We start from the raw sequence: 27914 nt of genomic DNA, 5'->3' as shown, positions 1-27914 counted from the left end.
TGTGCCCTCATGTATTGATCATCAAACAAGTGAAACACAATTTACTCATCTCCGTTATATTTTATAGCAGCAGATGAAGTGTACTGAAAGTATGCCTTCCTGTATATATTTATTTCTACTCATATCTGTACTATGCCAGTCGATTTGCAAACTGAAAAGGAAGAACATTTCAGTGTCTCACTAAGTAATGCCTTGTAGAAGGATGGAGAGCTGGTGCAGGGAGGGAACATGCCTTATCCCGGTACAGTTAAACTAATTGTAAGCCAGTTACATTTGTTATGAGTTGTGGTAATATCAGCATATAACGTGCAAAGCCATGAGTGCAGCCGTTTTTGTAGGCTACATATTATTTAAGCTGTCCATTACACCTTCCCGTAGGGACTGTGGAGAGGAGTAGTCCTTCAGAAGCCTGTTATTTTGGCAATGTCAACACCATCACAGGGACAGCTGGTGGTGGTGGTGTGTGTGGTTCTCCAAGAAGTGAGATCAGAGCCTCTTCTGGTGCTTCTGACTTAGGTCTTGAACCACACCAGGACTGAGTGCTCAGCATCGCTGCCCTGGGCCTCAGGGTGCAGGCTGGGCACCTGGGGAAAGTCAGCTGGGGGAACGTTAACTTCCCATTGTCTCCAACACTTCTCAAAGGCAACTCCTTCCAACCAGGCTCAAGTTCTTGGGCATCTTTCCTGAGCAAGGCAGCAAGGATCCTTTTAATAGAAATGTTTCTTTGTGTGTGTTTCATTACTATTATCATAATTGTTGAACACGGTGATGCTCCAATATTAAATAAAATCTTCACATTTTCTTATACTCTCTGTTGTCCTTGGCTTGGACAGGGAATTAAGCGACTCTGACAAGTCCGGTTCTTTTAACATCAGAGTAATCAGAGAGAGACTGATGGCAATTACCCCTCTGTGGGGAAGAACCTCTGCGGGGAGGTGCCAAGAGCCCTGTTCTGACTTCTGTGATGTGCTCTGGGAAATTCAATGCAAATTATCTGGATACAGTGCAAGGTCTGGCTCTCCATTTCACCTGGCCTGACTTTTGCAGCTCAATGCCACACCATTACTCCTACTTGGGAGACAAAAAGCCCAAAAAAAAAAAAAAAAGAAAAGAGAATTGGTGTATAAATAGAAAACAATGGCAAAATCTGCATTAGATTAAGTGGTTATAGCACAATCCTAAATAGGCACACTTATTTTTTTGTCCTCCAAGTTTTTTATTTCCTTTAATTTTTTATTTTATTTTATTTTATTTAGCTTGTCTGTGAATAGATCAGGACAGCTTAGCTGCACTAGATCCTCCTTCCACCAGCTTCTCGATGCTTTGGACAGGAGACTTTTATTACTTATAGTCATTTTTCCTGTAGCGATGAATCTGACAGCAAAATTGAACAGAAACACAGCTTCTATAGCACACCAGCTCCCTGGCACGAGGAGACAAACCGAACATATGCAATAGCTGTTTGTTAACTAAAGAGTAGCAGAATTCAATGTGAAATCTGTCGGGGAACTCTAATGTCTTAATATCAGAGACGTCCTGTAGAAAGATGATTTTGTCAGCAGGACAAAATCCTATTGATCTAGCTGCTGTGAGCCAGTGCCATTTTTTCACTTTTTTACTTTTTTTTTTTTTTTTGTGTGTGTGTGTGCAAGAAGAAGGGCAGGCAAGTAAAATAGTTTCATTCTTTCATGAAACATTATGATTGTGGTTATGGACAGGAAAGATTTCTGTGCCTGTGCTGGGATATTGTCATGATAATTCTGCAGGGAAGAGTTACGGTGTGTGTCAATGGAAGGAAATGCATTTCTGGCAATTAAAAAGAAATCATAAATGCTTTCAAAGTACACAGAATATTATGAATCCTTTGCCAACCTTTTAATATTAAACAGAGAAGTATTGTGGGAGATATGATTTTATATGGTGCAATCTCTGTGCTATTATTTTTGTCTATGCGTGATGGTCATCTGAGCCCTGTTGCTGGATTTTCATGATGTATTTTACTTTTGTAGAGATTTGACAGGAAAGCTAGTATCTGAATTCAATTATCTGCTAGAGAATGCAAGCCACTTGTGTGTTTCAGGAAGATTTTGGATTGCTATCAAGATTTGTCTTAACCATAAACTACTAGTTTACCAAAAACTAAACTTGGAGGAGAGTTAAAGATTAAGGTTAGGAAATGATCACAAGTACCAGCGACTACCTTTAATCATAGCCTAGTTTGCCAAGAAGAATTTCCTTGGTATAATGTCTTTTTTGTACAGAATTATAGAAGATTATAGGCTCCTTTACTTAAGAAAAGTCTTGTTATTTCCCAGCATAAAATGTTATTATCTACCTGATAAGTATTGTCTGCATGAAAATGTGAGTGATGTACCATAACAATATTGCTTTTCATTAGATCACATATCATTAGGCATGTTAGGCTTATTTGTGTTAACCTAAAAATAAAAAATAAAGAAAAAAACAAAACACTGTGTATAGTTCTGGAAATGAGGTTTTACAGAATGATATGAATTATGGTTATGTGCAGACACTTGGAATAAAACTTTCTGAGGAACTTTAAAAAAAAAAAGTTACAATATCTGAAGTTTATAAAAAGCACCAGTTTAGAATTAAAACAATCTTGTCCTTGCGGCCCCCTTTCTTCCCCTTGGTCTCCACTTGGCTCTTAGAAAATGTTTGCAATGTTGGAAGTCAGAGCAATGAGTAGCTGATCGTGCCAGGGAACTCTAGCAGATGTCATGTGAAGAACTTGCTCCTCTTTAATTAAAGTGAGGATTACAATCAGCTTCTGGATGCTTCACAAACTACCTTTTCTCTTTGTCAGAAACAGATGTCTCCCCCTCATCATAGACACCTAAGACTCCGGATAGCTGAGCTGTCTAATATTCTTAGAATTAGATAAGTTTACACCAAATTCTGCTCCTTTCCAGATATTCCCTGTCAAAATATTCTTTGTCAGTCTTCAAATGCCTCTTTGCTCAAATTGTCATTTTCTGAATCAGAGAATTGCTTGGATCACTGTTGAATAGCTGGTTAAATTGCTCATTATGGACAATTTTCTGGTAAATGTTTTTTATATTTAGGAACCAATCCTGATTTCTGTGAATGGCCTAGATATTTTTAGATCCTTCACAAACATTAGCTGTAGGTGTTCACATATTTTTCATTTTGACTGTTTCCTATTCATCTTTGATTCTTCATGCATGCTATTGGTCTCCTAAGACACATGATATTTCCCCCTCTCTTCTTGATTAGATCATTGAAGCTTTTTTTAAAGAGGGGAATAATTAATATTGCTTAGTGAATAATCAAATGAAAAGGCAATTAATGAATAATGCACACCCCGCACGAATTTCCAGACATTGATCATCTGTTAATTTTGTGCAATCTTTTGAATTCACATACATTTTCATTCATAAACTCATGGTCACATGTGTATGCAGGGCTTGAATGTTGCTAGCCAATGAATGACAGAAAAGCAAAATCAGCAGATTTCTTCTCTCAAACACACACAAATTAGCCATTTCATTGTTCCAGTTTTTCTTGCTAGGCTTTTGTGACTCAGTTTTTCTGTTCTCATCATCACCTCCAGAAGCATGCACTAAGGCAACATGTTTTACAACGTGTTGTGCAGCCACTGGCTATCTGCATGTGCTGTGCTGGAGTTCCAGGAATCTTGTGGTTGCTGGTAAACCTGGGAAACAGCACTGGGCCAGGAGCTGCCTAGGAGTGTCTAAGAGCGTCTTTGATTTGCAGTTCTTGCCTTTAATAATGACTGTTCTCATTGCACTGTGGATTCCCTGCTTTGTGATGCAAGGAAGCTTTAAAGTTTCGGTGTGTGTTTTGTTGTCGTTTTTAATTTCCTCTTATGTGCAGCAAGGTAGAGAACTGGAAAGGCTTAAAATGTATTTTAGAAAATGATGCTGCGCTAAATTTTTCATATTTAATCGTGCAGTGTAGGAAGGGTTTAGCATTGCTCACTTGACTTCACCATCTCTCTCCTACCTACTCTCTAGAGGTTGAAATGTGGCCTGTAGTTTACAGAACCACTTCTGAATTTAGGGATTTAGGAGAACTTCCCAGCCTTCCAGTCAGCCCAGGGGTGCTAAGCCCCTGCAAGCTGGGTGCAGCACAGCACCCACGGGCCATCCATACCTGGGGAAACCCTGCCCAGGCTCAAGCCTGGAGCAGATCCAGGCTAAGATGCCCGTTAAGCATTTGAGGACTGAAGTTACAGCTTGGAGCCTAAGTCCATGTTGGCAAAGCTCTGACTTCTGAGTACTTTAATGAATTTGGCCCTATATACCCTGTTTGGGATAAAATAAGCCACTAAGGTATAAATTAAAGCCATTCTTGCTGGCTCCCAGACGGAATATGTTTCATGGGTTGTCTTTCTTCTTGTCTTTATATGGATCTCTCCAAACCTTAAAAAAAGTGGGAACCCACTGTAAAATCTGTATAACACCGATACACCTTTTTCTCTCCTGTTTCTTTAAGATTTCCATATTTTTACACCCTTGAATGTGACAGAACAAAAGCCAAAACTTGTGCCTTTTGCTCGGTTGAGTTTTAAGACTTTGGAGTAAAATTGTATATAGTTCTCCACTCTTCAATGATTTTATGAAAAATATATGGCAAAGCTTTAAAATCCAAATAGAATATACTTTGGAACTTTATTAGTTGTGACTAATCCACATAGCCTTGAATGTAGATTATAGTGAATTATGAGTAGACAAGTTATAGTTTTCTTATCATGCTCATCTAAATGAACAATATTTTATTAATACAATAAAAATATAATGAACAAGTAGATGAAGTTTGTTCATTTTAACTGACAATAAAAACAATGTTAGTATTGCCAATGCTGTTCACTCATTTACTTCTGTTGGCCTGAAGTTGTATGTGTATTTATGTGAGTATACACATGTATATATGAAGTGTACATGTAAATAGATACATATACATATTTCTTTTTGCTATTTTAGTTGTAATTCATATCTAGTAAGCTGCAGTTTATTATAAGGTTACTGAAGACAAACTGTTCCATTTCCTTTATTATCCAAAGAGAATGGTTTATGGTCAGCCTGGTCAGGATCAAATTCAAATGGCCTCAGAGTTCAAAGGAATGGGGATGACTAGAGCAAACCATTTTTGTAATCTGTAAATTCCATTTCTACAAAAATAAATTGGCTAGAGTTTGTAAGGGGTAAGGCAAGATTTTGCAAGGACAAGAGAAAAGACAGCATTTTGTCTCTGTCTCAAGACAGAGAGTGCATATTTGTAAATGAGTTCATTTTACAGTTTCAAAGGGTTTAGGGTTGGTTTTGTTCTTGTTGTTGTTTTTGCTTTGTTTTGTTTTGTTTTTCCCTTTTAATTGCTTAATGTTCAAATATGTGTTTCACATGTATCTGTACCACTGCCATGAGGGTATATGAGCTCTGATCTAAATCCCAGCACAGTGATGTGGAATCTTTCCATTGGGTTCATACAGGGACACTCATACACAGAGAGGTGAAGGAGCTGTGTGGAGACCCTAAGGTTTGGTTGTTATGTGAGAATATACATATTCAGGAACCATTCCTGGCAATTCACCAAGGGTAGGACCAAGGCAATGAGTTATTTCCTACTGAGAGAAATCTACTGCACTACCTGAGGTCTTGGTTGGTGTTTGGGCCACTTCAGAAGAAGGAACCAAGATGATGTGACTTCTTGCCTGAAAGGCGTTTCTGAGCTGTGCCTGTAGAAAGTGCCTAGACTGTATAAGTGGCTGCATGCAAGTGCATCAGTAAATGCTGCTTTCATGGCTATCAACCTGTTATTCGGGTACCTGTTCCACCCGTCTTACAGATCCTGTCTTCCTGTCTTCAAGTTTATCCCTGCAAACCCTCACCCCAATATATACTTTTTTTTTTTCCTGCAATAGAAAAGTGGGAAAATAAGTCTTATTTCTACTTGTCTAAACAAGACGATCAGTTGTTCTTTCTTCTTCTGTGCCTGGTCTCAGACCTGGAATAGGGAGTCTATCAGATAGGGAGATAAAATCAGGATGCTGTAGAGAGAAGACTTATCTCAGAGGGAATTCTCAAAGAGATGTCTTACAACCTGAAGGAAAGTTCTTTATTGAACAAAATCTTTTCTGAGGCCTGAATGACTCTTTTGGCCTTCTTCATGAGCATGGAGGAGAGATACCTTTGCATTGCTTTTGACCAGAATGATTCAAGCTCCAATGTTTAATATGTGTGTGTGTCAACGTAGAGCATAGGAGTCTAGCTCCTACACCACGATCTAACTCTTTCAGACACTGTGCAAAAATAGAACCAAAGATATTGTGTATTGGACAAAGAACAGGAGAAGGGATTTAATTGTACCATTCGGGGGGCTGAGCAATATGCACTATTGCGATATGCAATATGTGGTGTGCTGGCTCTGCAGCTCTGCTCCACAAAGACATATGAGCTTGGGGGAGCAAGCAGCCCATCCCTGACAGCACCGAAGTGCTGGTCAGAGAGAGGTCAGGCCCCACAAGAACACAGACAAAAATGTAGATTTCCAAAGGATAATCCTGCTAAAAATGTTGGCATGTACAGATTGTGAGTGCCAGAGCTAGGTGCAAGTTTAATGAGGCAGGAGCATGGAGGATCACTTTTTGAGAATAGGCTCCCCAAATTTGCTTGTGGCTCCCTCAAGGCATCTCTATTCTTTTGTGTATTTAGCTTGTGAGAACATCCCTTTGAGCTTGTCATGTTGATTGATGGTTGCTGTTGTAACCTATCAGATTGCACTTGGTCTGTTGATATAAAATATTATTCTGAAAGCAAATTAGATCTCTTCTTAAGGTGTTATGCATTCAGAACTTCTTCAAAAGTTGCACAGTTAAGCCATCTGCAACATACAGGGATTTTAAATATAAGATGCTCCTTTATGGACTTTACACCATTGTATTGCAGAGTTTATAATAATGGTCTACAAACCTGGAAAATTAAAGGACCCTCAAAATGCTAATATTGTTAGTAATAATACACATGGAATTACAGTGGTTTTTTTTTGTTGTTGTTGTTGTTTTTTTCCCTGACTAATTTCGGGCTTCCTTTGAAACTATACAAGAAGGCAAAAGAAGGAAAAAGATGTTAACATTTTGGAAAAAAAAAAGTCTTTGAACAAAGAAACTTTACAATGCAGTTGAAAGATATTTTTGAAATATCTGGGACCTAACTATTGGTATCCTACTATAACTAGTAATTATTGCTCTGTTTAGCTAAGTATTTCTTTTTCTTTATATAAATGAATAAGAATAAAAGGATAAGAATAAGAATAAAAATGGATTGTAAAAATGCTTTCATCCCAAGATATTTTGCTTTCCGCTAAGTCTCATGTATGAGGTTTTTCAGGCTTAAAATTTCTTGAGGTGGGTTAAACACTACCAAGATTCACATCTTACAAGCAAGGTACCAGCATGTATGCCCTTAGCTAGCACCTATTGAAGCTAATACGAGCTGAGCTAGCACAAGTTGATTTATGAAAAATGGAGATTTTTCATCCTAACACCTAATGACTACTGTAGGAATCTGCCCAAGATAAAAAAAGTGTGAAATATGCCTTCTAATTTATAATGCAGATTTTTGCATAACGGAATCAAAACTGTTATCCTGTTGTGAATGTAACATCAGAGTAAAATAACAAGCATTTTACCAGTTAACATGCAAGCTAATGTGACAAAAGCATTTTTACATTCATTTACAGAGTGACTATCACCCTAAAGAACTCTTGGGAGATAAATGAAACAAAACAAAACAAAATAAAACTTTAATCATTTCCATAACAAAAATTAAACAACTGTGGCATACACAGGGAGGTTAGAAGGGAGAAGAAAAGGAGAAGGGATAAAGAAAGAAGGATGACTAAAAAAACTACACTAAAATTCAACAAAGGCTGTCGTGTCAAGAAAACAATGGTGAAAAATTACTCATTTCTCAGGAGAACAATCGTAATGAGAATGGGAAACTGGTACTGAACCAATTCTCTTCACAATCTTCAGATCTTAATCATGTGATCCTCTTAGGATGCCAGAATCTAGTTTTCCTAAAGGCCTGTATAAGCATGTTCAGTGGAAAATCTATCTACCAGCAGGTGTCTTTTAACTTTATTTTGTCTTCAACATCAAATAAAGATTAGAAGAATGGCATGAATTAGTTGATAAGTATTAGGAAAGCAGGTGAAAAGCAGGAGGATTGTGTCACAGTAAGGTTTCCAGCTTATCCACAGGCTGCAGCATTTAATTAGGGAGTTGGCCCTATCTTTCTGTTGGGGAATATCGCTCGTTCAAAGCTCATCTTAATAAAAAATGACCAAAGATTAAATTGTATATATAGAACTTTGAATTTGGGATGCAACATTAAGTCATAATGAGCTTAATGAATTAATTGCATGAAGGTCTGCAGTGGGTAACTAAAAATATAACTGATGAGTTACAAAGCAAATAGTTTTGCTAGGAGCATCAGGCCACTCTGATTATTTCAAGGGGAATATGGCTACGCACAGATCATTCTGGGGCATTTTTCCTTGAAGAGGCAAACAATTTTTTATTAATTAATTAATTTATTTATTTATTGTCTGTATACCCAGCAGAAGGAAAAAGGAAAACCAAGTTATTTTCCTTTTTCTTCTAACCTTATGTATATTCCTTTATTCCTCTCTATCTTCCCACTACACTGACAAGTTGGGTATATTAATTGAGAAAGTGATTCAATAAGGTGGATTTAAACACAATATTTGTTTTGGCTAATAACACAAAAAAGCAACTATATTCCATGCAAAACTTATAAAGATTGTTTTACCAGAAAACAGGCCTTGGAATATAAACAATATATATTAAAAGGAGATGGCAGGACATAAATATATAACTGAAGCCATTACTGCCAAGTCTAACAGCGGGATATAGCAGCTTAGTGTACAAATTGTTTCAAACTATAGAAGTGCAACGGTAAGCCTGTTTTATTTTAGGAAGCAGAATATTTTCATTGGGTACTAGATATCTTTGGGTACTTGGATTTGAAAGGACTGAAGAGTTTCAAAATGAGAATAAAATCCATATGTTATTATCTCACTATAAGATAAAAGATGTAAATAACCATGTTTGAATATCTGTAGTAGTAAACCTGTGATCGTTATGCTTCGGTTGTAGGAGATAGCAAAGGTGAAGTTTTTTTGCCACGCATAGCACTGGCACTAGCCTAGGAAAAAAGAGCACAAGTGTAGTGTGCTGAGCAGCTTCCAAAAGAAGTTGATCACAATTAACATGTGCAAAATATCAGCGACCATGAATAATAGCAGAACCGAAGCTTTTCCTTAAAAGCACATGTTTAATAAAGACATTTCTACTCCACCTGCCAATTTGCATAAATACCCCTTATCCTCTGGGGTGTTCCTGCTGCTGGAGAGTGGCCAGTGCGAGGGAGCTGCGTGGGTGGGGGTGGCTCTCCTCCTGAATGTGATCAATGAACTCAATTACAACCCCATTCCGGGGACTTTCAGCCTTAGTTTACAATGATACATAGATGCCGCCATCCCTGACACTTCTCCCAAAATCTCTTCAATAAATAAAAGGATACTGGAGAGCTCTGATTTTGTTTCTTTTTTTTTTTTTTCCTTTTTATTTTTTTTTTAACAGCTCTTCTGGGTCCCCAGTTGATTTTCTTCGCAAGGTTAGTTGCTAATACATTCCTAGCACCCATGCATTATTAATGCTCACCGCTCTCCAAGGTGGCAGTGACAAATAGGGAGCAAAATTCACTGACTAGTGGGGAATGTACTTTTTAGTCATGCTTGAATTTTTCAATCCATTCTGCTTGTTGAGGATTTTTCTGTAGAGGTACTGTAGCAAAATATGATTTTTATTTATTTATTTATTTTTCAAACCTAAGAAGCACTCAAGTAACCAGTGGAAAGCTTATGAGTCAGGGCTTTTCCCAGGAGGCTTTGAGGGGGAGTAGTGCAAAAAGTACCTTTGATGTTTCCAGTAGCATGGAAGTCATTGTTTTTCCTCCCATGTAGTAAGTGGCAGTTTTGACTGCAAATCGACTATGCATGCAGTCAAGTAAATTATAATATTTTAACTAGGCTGTGCATGCCAGCTGTAGCATTCCCAGAAATAATACCAAGTGTGTATCATGAGAAACATTGATTTTTAATGTGCAGATTTGTTTCTTCAGATATAAAACTCTATTCATTTTGCAATATAAAGAAGCAATCTGTGAAATACATTCTTAGACTGTTATCAGTTACTATAAATCCCACTAGTAGTACTAGCACACTTGTTTAATTCAGAATTACTTCATTTAAAGTATGATTTTGTGCATGTGGTGGAGGTGCTGAAGATTTGGCAAATACTTCTTCAACAAATAGCTGACTGTAAATATTAGGCTAATTCTTCCTAACGTTTAATAGAGGGATAACTCACTGGGCAGAATAATGAATTCTTTGCTAATGGCTGTACATGAGGGATTAACACCTCCATGTTGCCATCCACAAATGCACTAAAAATATGTATATGTCTATTTTGGTGATTTTTGATATTTGTCCAGTTCTGGACTGTATGCATAGCCTCATTCAGGCATCCTTGGAGCAAGCCTTGCTTTAAGACAACAGTCAAGAAACTGTCCTAAGTTAGAGCCAGGGACCATCGCTTTAGGATCACACATTTTTTCCCCTCGTTGAGAGAATTCAAGGATTAAACTACTGGTCTTTCCCTTGCTTCTACTTTCCCCTTTCCCTGAAATCTGGGTTACAGTGTGGCTTTCCTCTCTTCACTGTTGACCTAAAGCTGATAGATGATTTATACGTACAGTTATAATAAATATCCAGGGCCCTTACTGATGGGCTAACACTTGAGGCTACCTTGGTTTTGTGTTTGTTATCTGAGCCACTGCACCTACACTGAGGTTTGCAGCTGCAAGTTCATGCAAAGGAAAAAGCTGTTATGGTGCAAGTGGGAGCTTAAATTATGTCACTTAGGAGGATACATGGGGAACTGGAGACCAGTAATTTTGAAGTAAGAGCAGGAAAAAGATTATAATTTTTAACACTGATTCACAAAGATAAAAATGAGTTTAGGGTATGGAAAAAAAAAAAAGCAACACAGAATTCTCCTATTCTTATACATCAAACTAAACACAAATACATTTTAATATTTGTCAGAAAGGCTTTTCCCAGAAGGGGATTTTCTTTCCTGGTCCCCAGAAGAAGTCTTCCACATTCCTCAATGCTTCCTTCACAAAGCTATATTTCTCCTGTGTTTCCCACTCTCCCAGCTTCCACGTTCCTCGTCATCCCCACTCAACCACTCTTTCCACCCCGTAACATCCAGCCAGTACGGCAGGGAAATTGTGGGGAACCACAGCAGATGGAGAAGGCTGTGAGGAGGCATCAAGAAACACAAAGTACAAGGAGGAGAAGGGCAACTGTCAATGAAAGTACTGGATTTCTGTATGGAGTGAGGGGAAATTCCTCTCTCTCCCATGCAAATCTATATGGCTTCAAGGCCTTCCCTAAGGCTGATGACTTTTTTTTTTCCCTTCTGTGATACTTTCATGTATTCAGTGCAAAGCCACATGCATATTGAAACTCGGTTTTGGGACAATCACAGTGCATTGTTTCCAACAGTGATCCATAAGAAATGCTTAAGACCTGTAAAAACAAAAGGATCACCACCATTTCAGCAGGTCTGATATATCACGGGAATTGTTAAAGAAAACAATATAAGACAAGGAGATGGGAGGAAAATGCAGAGTCAGAACGGAAAGTGAGAATGACAGGGAACAAGCGTGTGGAAATGAGGGGTGATAGCGCTCAGGGAACATTATATTAGAAAGGGGTGGAAGTGTCAGAAAGGAACCAGAGAGCAGCAGATTGGCCTAAAAAAAAAAAAAAAAAAGAAGTGTGTTCAGGAGATGTTGATGGAATCCATCCAACATCTGAACGACTCAATGAATAGCAGACTGTTGAAACTAGATGAGACGCTAACTAATTTAGTTCAGGCTGTCAATAATTTAAATCAGAATGTTGCTGTATTCAATGCTAATATGAAGACTCTGATTTCAGAAGCTTAAGGTTTTAAGAATCTGAAATGAATCTGTGCCATCATTTTCCAGTCATTACTGTACAGAAATTGTTGGGGAAAAAAAATGTTATTGATTCATTATTATTGCTGTGTGTAATTTTTTAATATTTAAAGACGTTGCTCACATTTTTAAGCTATGACCTATATTATCTACTTCGGAGGGTGCCATGTATGGTGGGAAAGGGCACAGCTTCTTTAGTACTGCAATACAGCAGTGTTACATACATGGTTGGTGTAATTCCTCAATTCCATAGATCGCTGGTGTGAGGGGAAAAAAAAATCAAAGTCCTGTCTTTGGCAAAGCCCCTAGCTGCTCCCTTCCAATCTGCAGTGTCAGAAAACTCAAATACTTAACAAATCCTCTCATGTCTGTTGGCTTCATTTAGCAAACGTCTGTTCAGCTATCATAGATTAAAGTAAAATATTTATTTTTAAAAATCATTTAACTCATTTTGGAGATATAGCAAATATGAGTTAAAGAGAAATTCAAAGATGGATTTTTTTAATAGTAATTTATGTTAGAGGGACACAAAGTAATGTAACTGCAGCAGAAAACAGTTTGTGGATGAGAGACTTTAGGAGAAAAAAAATAAAAAATAAAATAAAAAACATTTTCCCCAAGATAAATGTCTACCAATAAAGAACAAAAACTACACAGAAAACATATTTAGGCTCTGAGTTGTATGTATAGTAAAAGTAGAAAAATCTGTGTCCAGCAGTGAGCAGAAATTGCAGCATTACCATGCCAGTTCAGCACAAATATCATAACCTTAAGGTATCGCTCTCAGTACCTTTACAATGTATGATTTTCTCAATATTTCTTCCAAGGCACAAGTCTGTTGAATTCCCTTTCAGTGTCCATCTAAGCTGGATTAAGAAGATGTCAGAAGATATGGCAGAGAGATGGCCTGTGCCTTAAAAAATTCAAGATAGCGAAATATTGCAAGTACACAGCACCAGGGAAAAGCACAAACAAGGTGCTGAGATGTGGATGCATTAGAAAGCCCTGCGTTTTTTGCTATCTGTGCCATAGCACATGGCATGGACCAACCACCCGATCTGCATACGCACCAGGCTACAATGCCAAGCCCCGAGCAGCGAGGCCACATGGTGAAATGCTGCTCTGATGAAGTCAGCTGGGGTTTTGCTTACCTTGTAGGGCAATGTTTCACCATCAGGTTTGCTCCCAGACAGATGTCATATTTCCCAGCAAAAAACGAGGGTGTGGATGTGCAGCAGGCTTTTCTTATTTACTCAGAGCTGCATAGATGTGTGTGGAGTTTATTAAGAGATCCGGAGAGCTAAGCATTTGAATGGGACACAATGGAACTTGGAAACCAATGGCTATGGGGAAGCGCAAAGCTGGAAGGCAAAACAAGAAACCCTTTTTGTCTTGTTTGCCTGTTTGCAGAGGCATGAGCTGTAGCTTTTGTCTTTCCTCTTTCCTCTGATGCATTGAGTCTTCACTTTCAAAACACTGTTTTATTTTCCTAGTACTTTTTTGCATTCACCTCTGCTAAGGTTCTCCTAGTGTCTATGTCATTAAGTGTGTGTTGATGTTTTTCAGAGGTGTGTTATGCACACACCGGCTGGGGAGGAAGCCTCCTTTGGAGTTTAGGCACTGCCTAAATCACTCTTCAGGACACATATTATGTGCAGGAAGAAAATACTCATTGGGAAAATGCATAACATATTGATTACTTCCACTTCTTCATGTGTCTGCTGTGCGTACCACTGGGACCTGCTGTTCCCGTCCGGATGCCAGGACTGAGGACTCTGCCCGGTGCCCAGTGCCATTAGGTGGTTCCCTTGTTTCTTGTCGCTCATGGTTCACTTGAAAGATCCAGGGTTTTCTTTCTGTTGGGTTGTTTTTAGTGCATAAAAGCTTGCTATGCATGTTCTCACAGGTTAAAAAAAAAAAAAAAAAAAAAGTAATGAGCTGAAACCTTTTACAGCCATACCCGCACAGGAGGCAGACGTGTGTAGGTTTAGCCCGTGAGTCAAGAGCTCTGACAAAGCCTCGCTAAGGGACGTGGGTTATGATGACAGGATGAGGAAAATCCCGAATTCAAACCACTCGTGGGCTGAGTCACCAGCACAGGAACACAAGAACCTCTTTCCTATAAGACCTTGTTTATACAAGAGGTGATAGTTTGGCGACACCAAAGTCACCCAGAAGACAAAACAAACAAAGGACAGGCTGCTGAGCATGCTTTGCAGAGCCAGTAAAGTATCAATGGTCAGCAGTAAATATATCCTCTCTCTTTCTGGATAGTTTGTTTGTCCTTTGTTTTTCTTCTGCTGGCAATAATAAAGTTTTGCTACCCTGGCCTATCTTGTTTATGAAGAGCAATTTATCTTACTCCCTCTGTCTTCATCACATCACGGGGACAGGTGAAGGAGCTGAATTTCCAAAGGCAGCAGCGATGCGCACCATGTATCATAGGGCATGACCTATTCCTAGCTCTGAATTTCTCATTTTTTACCAGCACATACATAGCTGTAGCCTTATTTTTCAAAGGCACTTTACTATACACATACAATTATTTAAACTGTTTATGTTTAATACAATTTAACACTGACAAATCTCTTGAAATCCTTCGTATCCATATATCAAAACAGCCTGCCAAAGGAAAATCTATAATATCAGCCTATGTTATAGCTTCCAGTAGAGGATAATTCTATATCCTATGGAAGAATTCCTACAGTGATTTGAAAGATTGTTGTACAAAGATTCAAATACTGTTCTATTGATGATCAGATTTGTAAAAAAAAAAAAAAAAAAAAAAAAAGTAATAAAATAAAAATTATGGATTAATAATGGGATGAATGAGATATGGACCTGAGATATGGACCAGATTGTTGCCAGGGTGAGTTCAGTGGTTAAAGGATTAAATCATCCTTTTATTTATTCATTTTTTTATTATTATTATTATTTTCCTTAAACCATTAGTTTTTCTTATAAAGCAGTAAACATGTTTACTGAAAATTACTACTTCATGTTTATTCGAGATTGTTCTGGGCTCATAGATAATTCTGTATTTAGTTAAGTTCTGATTAGGATATGTTATACTGTTGGTAGTTTAAGAATTATACAGCCAGCCTTTCCTTTCAAAGATGAGTTACATGCAGATAAGGCATTATCAGTTCTCTCTTGTTCCATTTTTTGTATCAAAGGCTGTTGAACAACTTTGAAAAAATAGTGTTATAAAATTTAAGGTATCCAATATTAAATTCTAATAGTTCATCTATTTGTTCTTAATAGAAGAGAAAAAAAAATACTGAGAGCTTCTTCTAACTTCAGGTAGCACAAACTGGTGCATCTGAGCTGAATCATTGTGAATCCAAATTAAATTTCCATTCATGTCTCTCAAAACTTAGTAAAGACCAAAGACATGCTAATCCTGGCCAGATATCTGGCATGCCAAGTTCCATTCGGGAGATATTTTTTTCAGATGTGGAATACACTCCTGTGAACCAGGATTTATAACAGAAATGCTGACAGACAATATTGGTGATACTGTTCTAATTTATTTGTGTTGAATGGTTTTTTCATCTCTTTCCCTTTTAATGATCTAAGTCTTTTTGCATCTGGCGGTATGTTTCCTCACTGTTTACCTTTCCTGCCAAAGCAGTATCATCCATCTATGACTATGCTTTTCTTGGTTTCTTGCTCTCTGTCTTTAATATTTGGAGCCAATTTTCCATTTATTCTAGGACTTCTGTACCTCTGATGTTGCCATTAACTTCTAAAGTGGAACCCTGTCAAAAATGCTTTCAAGATGCAATTTTTTCATTATGAAATATGCGGTTATGTTCTGGTATATTTTTATCATAAATGCTGAAACATCCTACATCTATGCTTAACTGGCACTTGCCATAAAAAAATATAAGCCTGATCTCATAGATGCTGAATGAGAGCTTTGTGCTGCCTCTGCCAAGGAACACCACCAGGCGTTTGTGCCACTGACCGGGTGCTCGGGACCTCTTTGTGCTCACTTTAGCAACCACAAGAGTACTGGAAAACATTGATGACACCAAGGAGCATGTCAAGGAAGTTAAAACTCCTATTTATCCACCCCGAAAATGAAACAACGATTATGTAATTCAGCAACATTTAAACACAAAGTCTTTGGCCCTGGTGAGGAAACAGCAGGGCTTAAGGGACATCTCTTGGAAAGGAGATCAGGGCAATAGGAAACTAATTCCAGCTGAGGAGGGGACTGAGGGTGAGACAAGGGTCATCTTTTCTCCTCCTCTCTCCAAGGTCTGCCTTTCTGGTCCTTGTTCCTCCTGCCCTCAGCTCCAGGCTCAAAACACGACTTTCCTTCACCCTATTTTACGGCAGCCTCTGGACTCTCAGAGGGCTATCTCGCACCCATGCCTCCCTGGTGGATTTTGTTGCCTTTGTAGCTGGATGGAGCAGGTTGTGGGGAACATGCACGGGGGTGAACAGCCTGAGCAGGAGACCTGCAACACCACGTACATGCAGCAAGGACTGGCTGTGTAACTGTGCTCTGGGGTAGCACGTAGGTCTCCAGCACATCTGGGACTGGTCATGCCCAGCTTCTGGCATGCGCAGAAGTTGGTATTTCTATTCAAGTGTGATAAACTACAGCATCCTAAAATAACAGCATGGATTACAGGTAGTTAAGAGTGTGAGTAACCAGCCTGAATTTGGTTTTCAGATTCTTGAACCAAAAGTGAGACCAAGCATTTCAAATTAGCCTTTTCCAGCTTTTGGTTAGCATGAACTGTGGTGTATTTTTTTTCCCTGTTATTCTCAAGTATTGGCCTCTTCTAGTTGGACACTCTCATAGACAAGCCCTTAATTTAACAGCTCATTCACACTACCTCATTTAAATAAAGATTATAAAGGAAACTATAATCCTACTGATTTGCAAATTGAACTGTTTTGTAGATGTTATTTAAACAGTGCCACTATAACTGTCTTTCATGAGAAACATGGTACAGTAAGAGAGATCAAAGATTCATAAGGAAGCTCTTTTTTTGAAAGCCGATGCTCCTGGCTTCTTTAACTAATTGAAAAATTTTCTTTACAAGAACAGACCTTCAAGCGCTCTGGCTGCTGCCACGAGCCTTATCATTACAGAGTTGTTACTTCCTCCTTTAAGGGACTGAGCTGTAGATTAATGGAAGACTGTGCTGGCACTTTAGGATGAACTTTGTCTGTCTTCAGTACACTAAACAAATACTAAAACACAGGTGATTATCAATGGCCTCTGATTGAAAATAAATGAATGCCTCCTTGGTTTTTCAGCTCAAAGGCAGGGGTTCATAATTTCATGGGATCTCACAGTACTGAACTGCATTTTCTCCTAACTAAGGGTGAACATAATGATGATGAAAGGGAAGAATAACAGCGCTGGTTTGATTGTTTAGGTGAAAGTTTTGAACGGGGGTGTTCCCAGGGCTCAATTGTCTGCCAAAGGACCAAGGAGATAAATTCTTTCTGGCATTGGCACAATTTGCTCCTTGGAAAGATGTTCACAAAAATTCTGATGTCTCACAGAGTTACCACTGTGGTGCTCCTGGAGTGCAATGCATAAAGCTCTGCCACTGTAGACCTCAACCCAAGAGTGTAAATATCTTGGATTTCCTTAAGAATATGGTTCAGTCTTTCTGGTGGATTGGAACGTATACTTCACACTTGCTGCTGTACAAAACGTGTGTTAATGAGCAAAATCTATCAGTCATCAAGCTTGCCTAGTGATTTTCTAAAATGAGAAAAGGGGCAGTGAATGGCTTTTCACTTTTGGAATAGAAAATCAACTTATATATGTGGCCTATGTATTTTAAGGTATAATGGGATATATAAAGTAATGTATTTGTAGACTTAGGTTGTAACCATGGAATCCTTTTGGCTTCAGCTGACAAAATACTGCCCATGAATATTAATAGATAGCTGTAATTTTATAGGATAAAATTAACTATAGAAACCAGTCAATGTTCATAGATTGTACACAGTCATCTGAAGTCAAAAAAAGTCCATGGCTGTAAGTGAGAGACTGATTTGGCATTAAGCATGTCCAGCTAGCACTATCAAACAGCAGACAGACATTTAACTGGTGGGCACTGTCCTGCAAAGAGCTGAGCACCTGCTTAGGTGCTAAAACCTCACTGTTATGTTTAAGAGCTTGTAAATAGTCAAAACCTTTGCACGTCGCACGCTACAGGATTTACTTTCTAAAGTGTTATGTTCTTAGAACTTAATGAGAAATGAAAAAGAGAAAGATTCTGAGAAGAAAATGGGAGATTCTATTATGATTGATTTTAACCTTAAATTATCTATAACCGAACTGGAATTGAAAGTCTGATTTTCTGAGCTGCTTTTGGAAAGAGCTGCCCACTGTACAGCTGTCTCAGGCTGCGTTTTGCTGAATTCAGCTCTGCCTTGTTGATGCACTTCAGTCGTCTGAAGTAGAACTGCACTGAGTTGCTCTATAATGCTTTGTGTGAACTGATTCCCGACCTCCCCTGGCCTCGCTCACCCACAACTTTTGGGGGCATTTTAGCTAAATTATCCTCCTTCTTTGCCATCAGGTGAATGGTCTTTGAATTCCAGGCAAGAGTGAGCTTGATCTTTATAAGTGTTCCAACTCTGCTCTGGTTAGAAGGGAGGCAGTTGTGAGAAAACCCACTTTTAACCCTCCAAACTTTGCTTAATTGTGCTAGAGGACTTGATTAAAAAAGTACGGTGCTTGCTTGGATTCCCATGTTGTGCAATAGAAACCAAAGTGGTTTTCTTGTCAGTGGCACTTTTTTCCTGGGAACGCAATGCAGTGCTAATAGCTGTGTTCAACAGAAAACTTGTGAGTGGGCCTCTCTGGCAAGAAGGAGCCAAAGAAATTATGTGCCACTGTGTGCCATGAGGAAGGTGTATGTAGAAATAAGCTTGTATCCCATGAGTGAGGCTTTTACCTATTTATATCACCTCCCACACAACGTTACCCGGGCCAAACTCCCCTGCAGAGGCCGTCTTGGGCACCTCGCTATGCACAGGGAGAGGCAGAGCAGCCAAGAAGGTCAGAACATCTTTTTAATTCAAGATATCCCTATTCTAGTCTACTTAACAAAAAAAATCTCAGGAGCACGGTGCAGTAAATGAAAACAGACGTCTCGGTCAGGCAGAGTAGCTGGGATTTTATTATTTTTTTTCTTTCTCCCCCTGTGCCATGACTGTAATTTTCCAGCCCAATTAAAGGCTGGAAACTTAAGCAAGGAATCATAATTGCAGCAAAGAAGGAAAAAACATAACAGGCAAATTCCTGTCCTACCTCCTTCGGGGAGCGCAGGGGTCGGTCCGTGTGCTGCCACCACAGCACGGGGACCCCACGGGGACTGGACCCACCCCAGGGCTCAGCCTGGCCAGACCCAGCTCGGGGCTCCTCCGAGCTGCTTAACCTCTGGGTACCTGGCGCTGTGAGAGGGGAAGAGCACGAGGCCGAGTTCTCTCTGCTCGGGAAGCGCTTTAAGATGCTCATTAGAAAGGTGTGATCATACACACAGACAGCGCAGGCCTGGGCTCAGCAGATGTCTTTCCCCAGCTGCCAGAATACCAGCCTGTACAGCAGTGAATCCAAACCCACCTTCTTCCTAGATTTATTAGTGGAGTAATTAACAATACAACACTTATCTTGACTCAGCCGTTCCTCCTGAGCTCGTTTCCCTCTGCAGAACTTTCTGAGCTGTGCACGGCGCTGATAAGATTGCCACGTTAAACAAGCACAAATAGTAGCGATGCTGGAAATTCAGCAAGGGCCTGAGATATCGTGGGAGCTCCTTCCTGACCCTTGTAATTAATGCCCATCAGTTCCTAACGAAGGCTCTGAGTGTCGCGACAGTGGGCAGCGCTGGTTCTTCAGGGAGCAGGCAGGGGTTCACCGTGTCCTTCACCTTCAGGGAGCAGGCAGGGCTTCACCATGTCACCACAGCAAGGCAATTTCCCCCAGCAGCCTCCACAAGCCTGCATTTACACTCAGCGTCTCATTTCTTAGCAAAGGAAGGGAATAAAGGTGAAAAAAATCAGGTGCTATGACATTCCTTAAAAAAATAATAATAAAAAAAAATTGCCAGCCAATTAAAGGCAATTTTTGTGTGTCCAGTTCTGATCCACATCGCTCTGTTCACCTTTAAGAGGTAGCACTGCTCACGGGGCTCTGCATTCGCAGTTCCCCATTAGTTACCTACGTGTGCCAAGACAGAAAACCTCCATAAGATTCTTATTTGCTTCCTAAGTTTTTGCCAGCAGAGGTTTGTTTTTCAGATAAATGGTTGCTATACAGCTCATTCTCACAAATTACAACTCCTGACTTCCTAGTTGGCTGAAAATGGGTGGAGGATACTAACGAAACTGATAATAAGATGCCAGTGGGTGGATGTGGAGGCAACATCTGTACGTCTGATCTCATGTGCTGATCTCGTGTACTGGCAGGGACGTGCATGACACTTTGTTATTCCAGAAGTATCTCAAGGACATAAAATTCCGACAGCTGGAACCTGGTCTGGAGCGTCTGTGTTGTAAAAATGCTCTGCTCTCTCCTGCAGCTATGTTGGGGTTTTCTGGCATTAACAGAACAGGAAAAAATGTCCTTATTTTTTCTTCAATTAACTTAGTGTGCAGCATTTGTGTGTGTGGTGCTAGAGAGCGATGTATGCGTGTATGTCTGTATGCATACAATGTATGCATAAAAGTTCCATGTTTTATTGCAGCTGGGTGGTTGTAGGCCATTACCTGAGAGTGAGACATGCAAGAGTTTCCTTTATGGGGATGAAAGACTATTCCACCTGGAACAAAACCACTGCCAAGAAGGAAAACACACCATTGGCCATGTGAGTTAGTTAGATGGCCCTCATCCATGAACATGGTTCAATTGCTTTGCACTATTCCAGCACCTGGAAAAGCAGCTCGCCAGTCTTCCTCGAGCGTCCTCATGCCTAAAGGGAAGAAAGAGCCCTTGGAGCGCATGGGCAGTAAACAGCGTGGATTTCTAAAACAGAAATCTTGACAAAAGCACCTTGTATTTATGTGAAGTGCAGACTGAAAATGCAATGGCTGTTATACATTTGCGTTTTGGTAATGCTTTTTGTGCCTCACTGCTCAGTATTTACTTGAAAAACCATTTTGGTTGAAAGCTCTGAGACTGACTGTGCACACAAAAATAACAGTACTAAGGAGTGTGTGAACAGGAATGGTAATAGCAAAGTTACACAGTGATCTGAGGTAGGTCTGATGTTATTTAAGGTTTTAATTATCTGGACATTACTGCAGTGACATGTGCCAAAAAACCAAACCCACGTACATAAAGGAATTAGAAAAATAAGAAAGACAATCCAAAGAAACATCCTTTGCTTCTAACATCCTTCCAGACTCTCGCTGCCTTCAGCTCCTGCTCTTCAGCTTCCCTAACCAGTCTTCTGCACTTTGTGATTTGGAAAACAATGATGTCATTGGGAGCATTAACAGCAAGAGTCACAGCGCTGTACTTCATGCAAGCTGTTATGCTTTTTGTTCAAGTAGAGGTTTCAAATGGGAATTTCCACAAACATTTATTTGATTTTTTTTTATTTTTTTGCATTTTCCATAGTGTGGAGGGATGGCTCCTGCTGTGGTCCCCTTCACCCTGCCATCACCTCGGAGACCTGGGATACCAAGTGCTGGGTGGGAAGGAGCTGGGAAATGGGCCTCTGGAAGGGAAAGCTGGAGCATTACTGCTTCTCCGTGGGGAAAAAAGATTTTTTCCAAGCTTCCTGGAGGAGAGGTGACCATACTTATGGCCTGAACAGCTGGGAGGGATGTTTCTGGCCTTTGCACATGGGAATCAGAAATCTGCCTTGACCCAAGCCCTGTGGTATCTTCCAGAGCAAGAGGAAAGAGGTTATTAATGGGAAATACTGAGCTCTCTGCAAATACTTTGCTCCTCTGAGGTGCCAGTGACAGATACTATGTGGGATTTTGTGCGTGAGATGGTAGTTTTGTGATGGAACAGCAACTGGAGAGTTATTTAAATATAGGTCATGCTGTGAAAAAAAAAAAAAAGGAAAAAAAAAAGTTTGGGAAGCCTGCACTGAATCAGTCTTCCAAAGCTTTGTTGTCCCCTTAGCTTGTTTCTGCTGAGAAATGTTCCCAGCTCAGGATGGAAGGAGCGCTCAGTGGGTGGCTGCTGCATACTCTTTGGGATCTTCCATCCCGCAGCAGAGATCCCTCCTCAGTGTTAAGCAGACAGTGGCAGCCGTGGTCTGCTGATGCCAGGGGTTAAACTGACAGAGAACCTGACCCTATCACTTCCGAGCAGGCAATTCTGATAAAAAATATACTTGCTTTTAATACCCCAAGAGCCTGAAAGTCTTTGTTCTTAATTCACCGGGAATTTAACTCAAGTAAATAGCCCAATGATAACATGGATTTTGGGGTTGGGGAAAGTCGTTTGCTTTTTCTTTAGCAGGAGACCAAAACTGCAAGCACTCTGCAGTGCTAATACTCTCTTCCCATCAGCTGAAGCACAGATTCACAGATGCCTTTTTCTGCAACAACCTCATTTACCTCTATTGCTTATTCCTTCCTTATTTCTTTCAAATGTCAACAAAATTATAACCATTATAATCATAATAAACTGTGATCCTATGCACCAAATCAAAGAATAAAGTCTGGCTCTGTGCACAAAGTAAAGGTCTAAGACCACATCATGCTTCAGTTGCACAATCTAGGTTCTCATAAAATGCTTTAATATCCTTTTGTTTTTGATTTTGTTTTCTTTTTTTCATGTCGCTTTTTTCTTTCCCTTTTTCCTTTTTTTTTTTTTTCTGGTTTCATATAATTAACATGGAAGTGACTGTTTTGTTTGAATAGTATTTGGCTTTTAGAAGAAAAAATGGATACACTAGCCTGCTGTGACAGAAAGAGTTGAATTGGTATTTAAACGAGGACAATTTCTGCAGATCTTTTTGACTATTAGATGAGATGCAGTTTAATTTTCATTGCTCTAAATTAGTCCTATAGGAGGAGGTCCTTCTTTAAAGGCAAGGCTGATAATGAAACTCAGGGCCTGATTCTGGGTTGGTATTAACATGTGCTAATTCTTTCACATAGGGCTACCCCAGTGGAGGAGCAGCCCCCCAGATTTTGAAAGACTCTCATTTAGTTCTCTGAGCTGGAATACAAAAAGCAGAAAACCTCGTAAGCCAGGAGTGAGTCCAAAGAAATTATGTAAATCATTAAGAGTGGAATGAATTGTTTCCTGTGATCTGCAGACAGCCAAGAGGCTGTTCCTGCTGGCGTGGTGCTGGGGCTCTGCTATCTCTGTGATGTCCCCCTGCTTGACAGGTACCTGCTGTCCACGCAGAAGCACGGGAGAGCCGAGGCAGAGACTGGGAAAACCCATAAAGGAGGACACACAGATATCTGGAATTTATCCTGCTTTGAAGCAAAATTAGCCTGCTTGATTAAATTGGTGTGGGAGCTTTTATTCCATCAGTGCCCTAACACAACCTGCTCTGTGCTTGCTGCAGTGGCTGGTCCTTCCTGTCTGAGGCAGGGAGTGTGTATCCAGACCTGTTCCGTGGCTACATTACATTTTCTGAAAGGAACTGTGAAGGATTAGGATCTGGAAGTGGCCCACATTTGCAGCTGTCCTATTGTGATGTGCATTTATAGGTTCCTGCCGCCTTGTGAATTCTTATATTTTATCACAGTGAACCAGCTTTTCCATTCTAGGTGGTAGATAATAAGTAACTCCTACATCAAATAGTACAGGCAAATATTGAGTAAAAAACAGCAAAAGAGTATCAGTTAAATCACAGAATCAAAGTTTTTAGATGTCAACAAACAACCAGAAAGTCTACATTATGTAGTGGTCAGAAAAAAATTGCTGTAAGGAATGTATCAGTTCCTCTTGAGCTGTCCATCTACATCAGATCAATAGCCCTTCCAAGCATGGGACATTCAGGCTTTCAGCTTGAGAAATTGAAGTTCTCAAAATAAGTCAGGGTTGTAACACAAGTCCATCATGGTGTGTCAGAGAAATGAAATGAGTTGTCTCCTGTTCGATTGATGACTGACATAAAGCTAGGAGGAAGAAAGGGGAAAATAAACGAGACATGTTTTTTTGAAAAGTTGTTACGAACACTTCTGTCAAAAAGTTTACGCTAAGGGATCTGCTTTCATTTTCATGTACATGCCTAGTTCCCATTACCGATAATAGGAGTTATATGGTGAGGAGTGGGAGGAGGGATGTGCCGGGTTCTGCAGCACTGCTGCTACTCATAGAAAGCATGCAATGTAAGGAAAAATGTAGATCGAGCAATTTTTTACAAGAAAAAGAAAAAGGTGGCCAGGTTATACTCTGAGAATGTATAATGAGTAGCTTATGATACTTTTGATTTAGCACCTGGTAAAGACAAATGAGTAAATAGGCAGATATTCGGCCCACTGAAATAAATAGGCTGGAGGACATCAGGAAGAAGCCCACATCTGAATCCAGTTGCGTGTTGAAGCTGTTAGTCTGGGATCTAAGCTGCAAGCCTGGGAAATGAATGCACATTTACAGTCCCAATAGGAACCAGGTATAAAATTTGGCTTGAGATGTAAGTTCAAGCTTCAATCTGTCTCAAAATGAGGAGGTTGCAGTTGACAGATCCAGGACTGGTCCTACAGATGTTCAACTGACATTCAAATCAGCAGTGGTGAAATTAATATAGCTCCTCCTGTCAGCTCTGCTCTGTGAAATAATGCACATGAAGAATGATCTGCATTTTTTTTTCTAGTTTTATCAGTTAAAAAGGCCCCTACAGTGCCTACAAACAGGCTAACAAAATCAATGCCTGATGCAGTTACTAACTGAGCAGCTTGTTGATGTTAAAGGAAATAACTTTGTTATCCGAAGTACAAGTGCTCCTCTATTATCCAGGCTTTCAAAGTGATTGAGCCTGAAATGTATTCTACTAGTGTATATAGATACCCCTGCTACCTTGGAGACCAGGCAGTTTTAATACATTAAATATAGAAACTACAGTTTCCATCGCCTAGAGCAATAAACATGGAGACAGCAACAACGGTTGTGCTTAGGTACATGCTGGGAAATACTGAAACTGTGTTTCTGAACCTCTCAGAAAGTGGTGATTCTTTTTGTTTGTTTGGTTGGTTGGTTTTTGGTTTTGTTTTGTGTGCATGTGGAGAAATTGGATTTTGGTTCTTGCAGAGCAGTAAGAGTAACTTGCTTACTCGAGCAGGATGCTGTAAGGTAAGGGCTGTCCTGCTGGGATCCTGCATACTGAAGTCTTCAGGGATGTTGTTTAATTTCTTTGGGTACCAGCACTTACTGGTTTGTAGGGCGGACCTTAGCAGTCACACCTGAAAAGGTGAACTGTAGCATCACCTGTCTGTGAAGTGTTCCGATGCATCTGAATTAAAGCGCTTCAGTTTTACCCAGACAATATATGAAGTTTGTATCACTAGATGTGGAGGTAATACCTGGCATACTATGGGATGCAAAAACAAGGTATAGATTTTCTCATGTGGAGAAAACATGTTTGTAGAATGTGATATGCACCTGAAAATTAAAACATTCAAAATAAATAAATAATTTCAAATATATATTTATATTAAAAATACTGCTAAATTTGTTAACATTAGTTTAGTTTAATTTAGCCAGAGATTTGATGGATTGCGTACACCAAAACATGTTTATGTAGAAGTGAAAAAATATTTTTATGCACCTTTTTAAGCAGTATACTCCTCTAGAGAGGGTGAAGCAGACATAGTCCATTACGTTCACTTAATTAAAATTAAGATTAATATAAAACTGATCGAAATGAGGTCAGAGTAAAAGCATCTAGATGGTTTAGTTTGCCTTGTATAAAAATTAATTAGAATTTTGAATCAGGTTGTTTTTGGTTTTGTTTTCGTTTTTTTTTTTTCTGAGAATTTGATAGAATCTTTTTATTTCAATTTTGAAAGAAAACTTCCTTCAATGGGCTAGAGAAACTTCTCAGCAAGAGCAGACATTCCTGCTTTTTGCAGCAAATGCCCCTTCCATTCCATTTTGTCTGTTATTCTACTTCAAATTTCAAATCCTATTGCACATTCCTGCAAGACTTCTTTTATCACATGCATACATTTTATGCTATATTATAATAAATATTATGATATTATAAAAAGGATTTTTAACAATAAAAATGCATCATAGATATAACATTAGTTTTCATTAAGAAGACGTTGCCTGTTCATTGGCTTGTTTCTTCCCTATGTGAAGTCACACAAGAAACAATGCCTTCTGGGGCATTATATGGAAAAAGATGAACAAATGGAAGGGCCTTCAATCTTGTCATTCCCTTGCGTAGCAAGATAGCAGGGAAAGCTCAGTGGTCCCTTGGACAATTTACTCCTTCGACTTAGGTCTAGCCTAAGTGATACTTGGAACACACTCAAAGCTTTGCATGTGGATGTAAGTAATAACAAATTAAGTTTCTGTGTTGGAACCCTTGCACATTTTGAAATCCCTATGATATAGGATACTCAGGGTCTTATTATGCCCCAATTAATACCTGGCAGAGTTATTTTTGCCTTTGAAGTCTGGGTACAAACACCACACATCATGTCCCCAGCACACAATAGAGAATCAAACCATTTTGTCTGAAGAAGATATATCCACGGTTTTCTCATGCTTGCCGTGATCTGCTGCTTATTTCTGAGCAGTTCAGCCACAGATTTGCTGCATTTGACTTCAGACACTGCAGAACAGCTGGGAAATCAGTGAAGCAGCAGAGCAGAGTGGTTACAATAGGAAAAAAAAAATCTTATTGAAAGAAAACTGTCCAAGGCAGCCCCGTGGTGCCCTTTCACACTGAGACAGTGTCCTAGGGAACCCCCTGGGAAATAGCAAGACATATTTTTCCCTGATAACAATGTAAAAATGCACAAAAGTACACATGGCAGCTCTCTGCGTCGCCTTGCTTTAGGAAAGCGATATGGTTTGCTATCGCTTTAATAACAATACGTTCATTTCTAGATAAAAAAAATAAAAATAAAAATAGGAGTCTAGTACAAAAAATGTCTAGTGTCTCATAGAGGACTTGTTTGTTAAGTACTGATGAGATCCTGTGTACAGTCATGCTGCCCTGAGGAGTTTATAATACCAGAGCCTGAGCCTCCAACATTTCCTAAGTACTGCTGTGAATAGCCTTGTGGGACTGCCGTAATTGAGGTAACTGTGTTACTTCTGGACTAGATCATGCAACTCTTACATCAGGCATTAAGCACTTACAAGAGTAGCACCATTCACTTTACTGATGGCTTTTAGGCTGAAAAAAATGTAATCACAAAGTTACTTACCCTTGAAAACTCAGGATACTCAGTTACTCAGGGTAGAATCAGAAAATGCAAGATAGCCTAGGTAAGTACAGGAACTGTATATAAAGCTAATATTTCATCTTCTGGTAATGACATGCTTATGAAAAACCTCTAGCTTTGACAAAAGTTGCACCGATGCCTGGATCCTGGGTATTCACCAGGGCTGCTCCATCCTGACCAGCAGTGTACTCTCCATATTAAAAATCAGCTTCTTGGCAGAGGAGGGCTGAGCGTGGAAATCCATTAGGCTTGCCTATGTGCTGATGAGATCCTGGCTCCGAATTATATGCTATCTTGGGCACTCTCTTTTTTTGAAAAAATAAAAATGTCATGGCAGTGGTGCCACCAGTCTCATAGCCTTGTACGTTTTTGTTGTAAACATTTAACGTCGTTTATTAGATGCTTTCTGTAAGAACTGAGAAGATAACG

General features: G+C 39.5%; 1 long non-coding RNA gene across 4 annotated transcripts in view; it reads left to right on the top strand.

Moving 5' to 3' along the window:
* The window catches only part of LOC308197856, a 318611-nt gene that overhangs the window by 221130 nt on the left and 69567 nt on the right, over positions 1-27914 (top strand). Inside the window, exons 6-7 of one of the 4 annotated variants that reach the window (XR_013953387.1) lie at positions 9671-9704; positions 11310-14589. The exons of the other annotated variants lie outside the window; for them this stretch is intronic. This is a non-coding gene — a long non-coding RNA (uncharacterized lncRNA). Of the gene's footprint in view, positions 1-9670; positions 9705-11309; positions 14590-27914 lie in introns of those variants that run through there. 4 annotated transcript variants of the gene reach the window in all.

The sequence above is a fragment of the Anser brachyrhynchus genome, assembly GCF_964034855.1.
Source record: "Anser brachyrhynchus genome assembly, chromosome: 7".
NCBI classification, from domain to species: domain Eukaryota; kingdom Metazoa; phylum Chordata; class Aves; order Anseriformes; family Anatidae; genus Anser; species Anser brachyrhynchus.
This window is presented reverse-complemented; position numbering and strand designations above follow the sequence as displayed.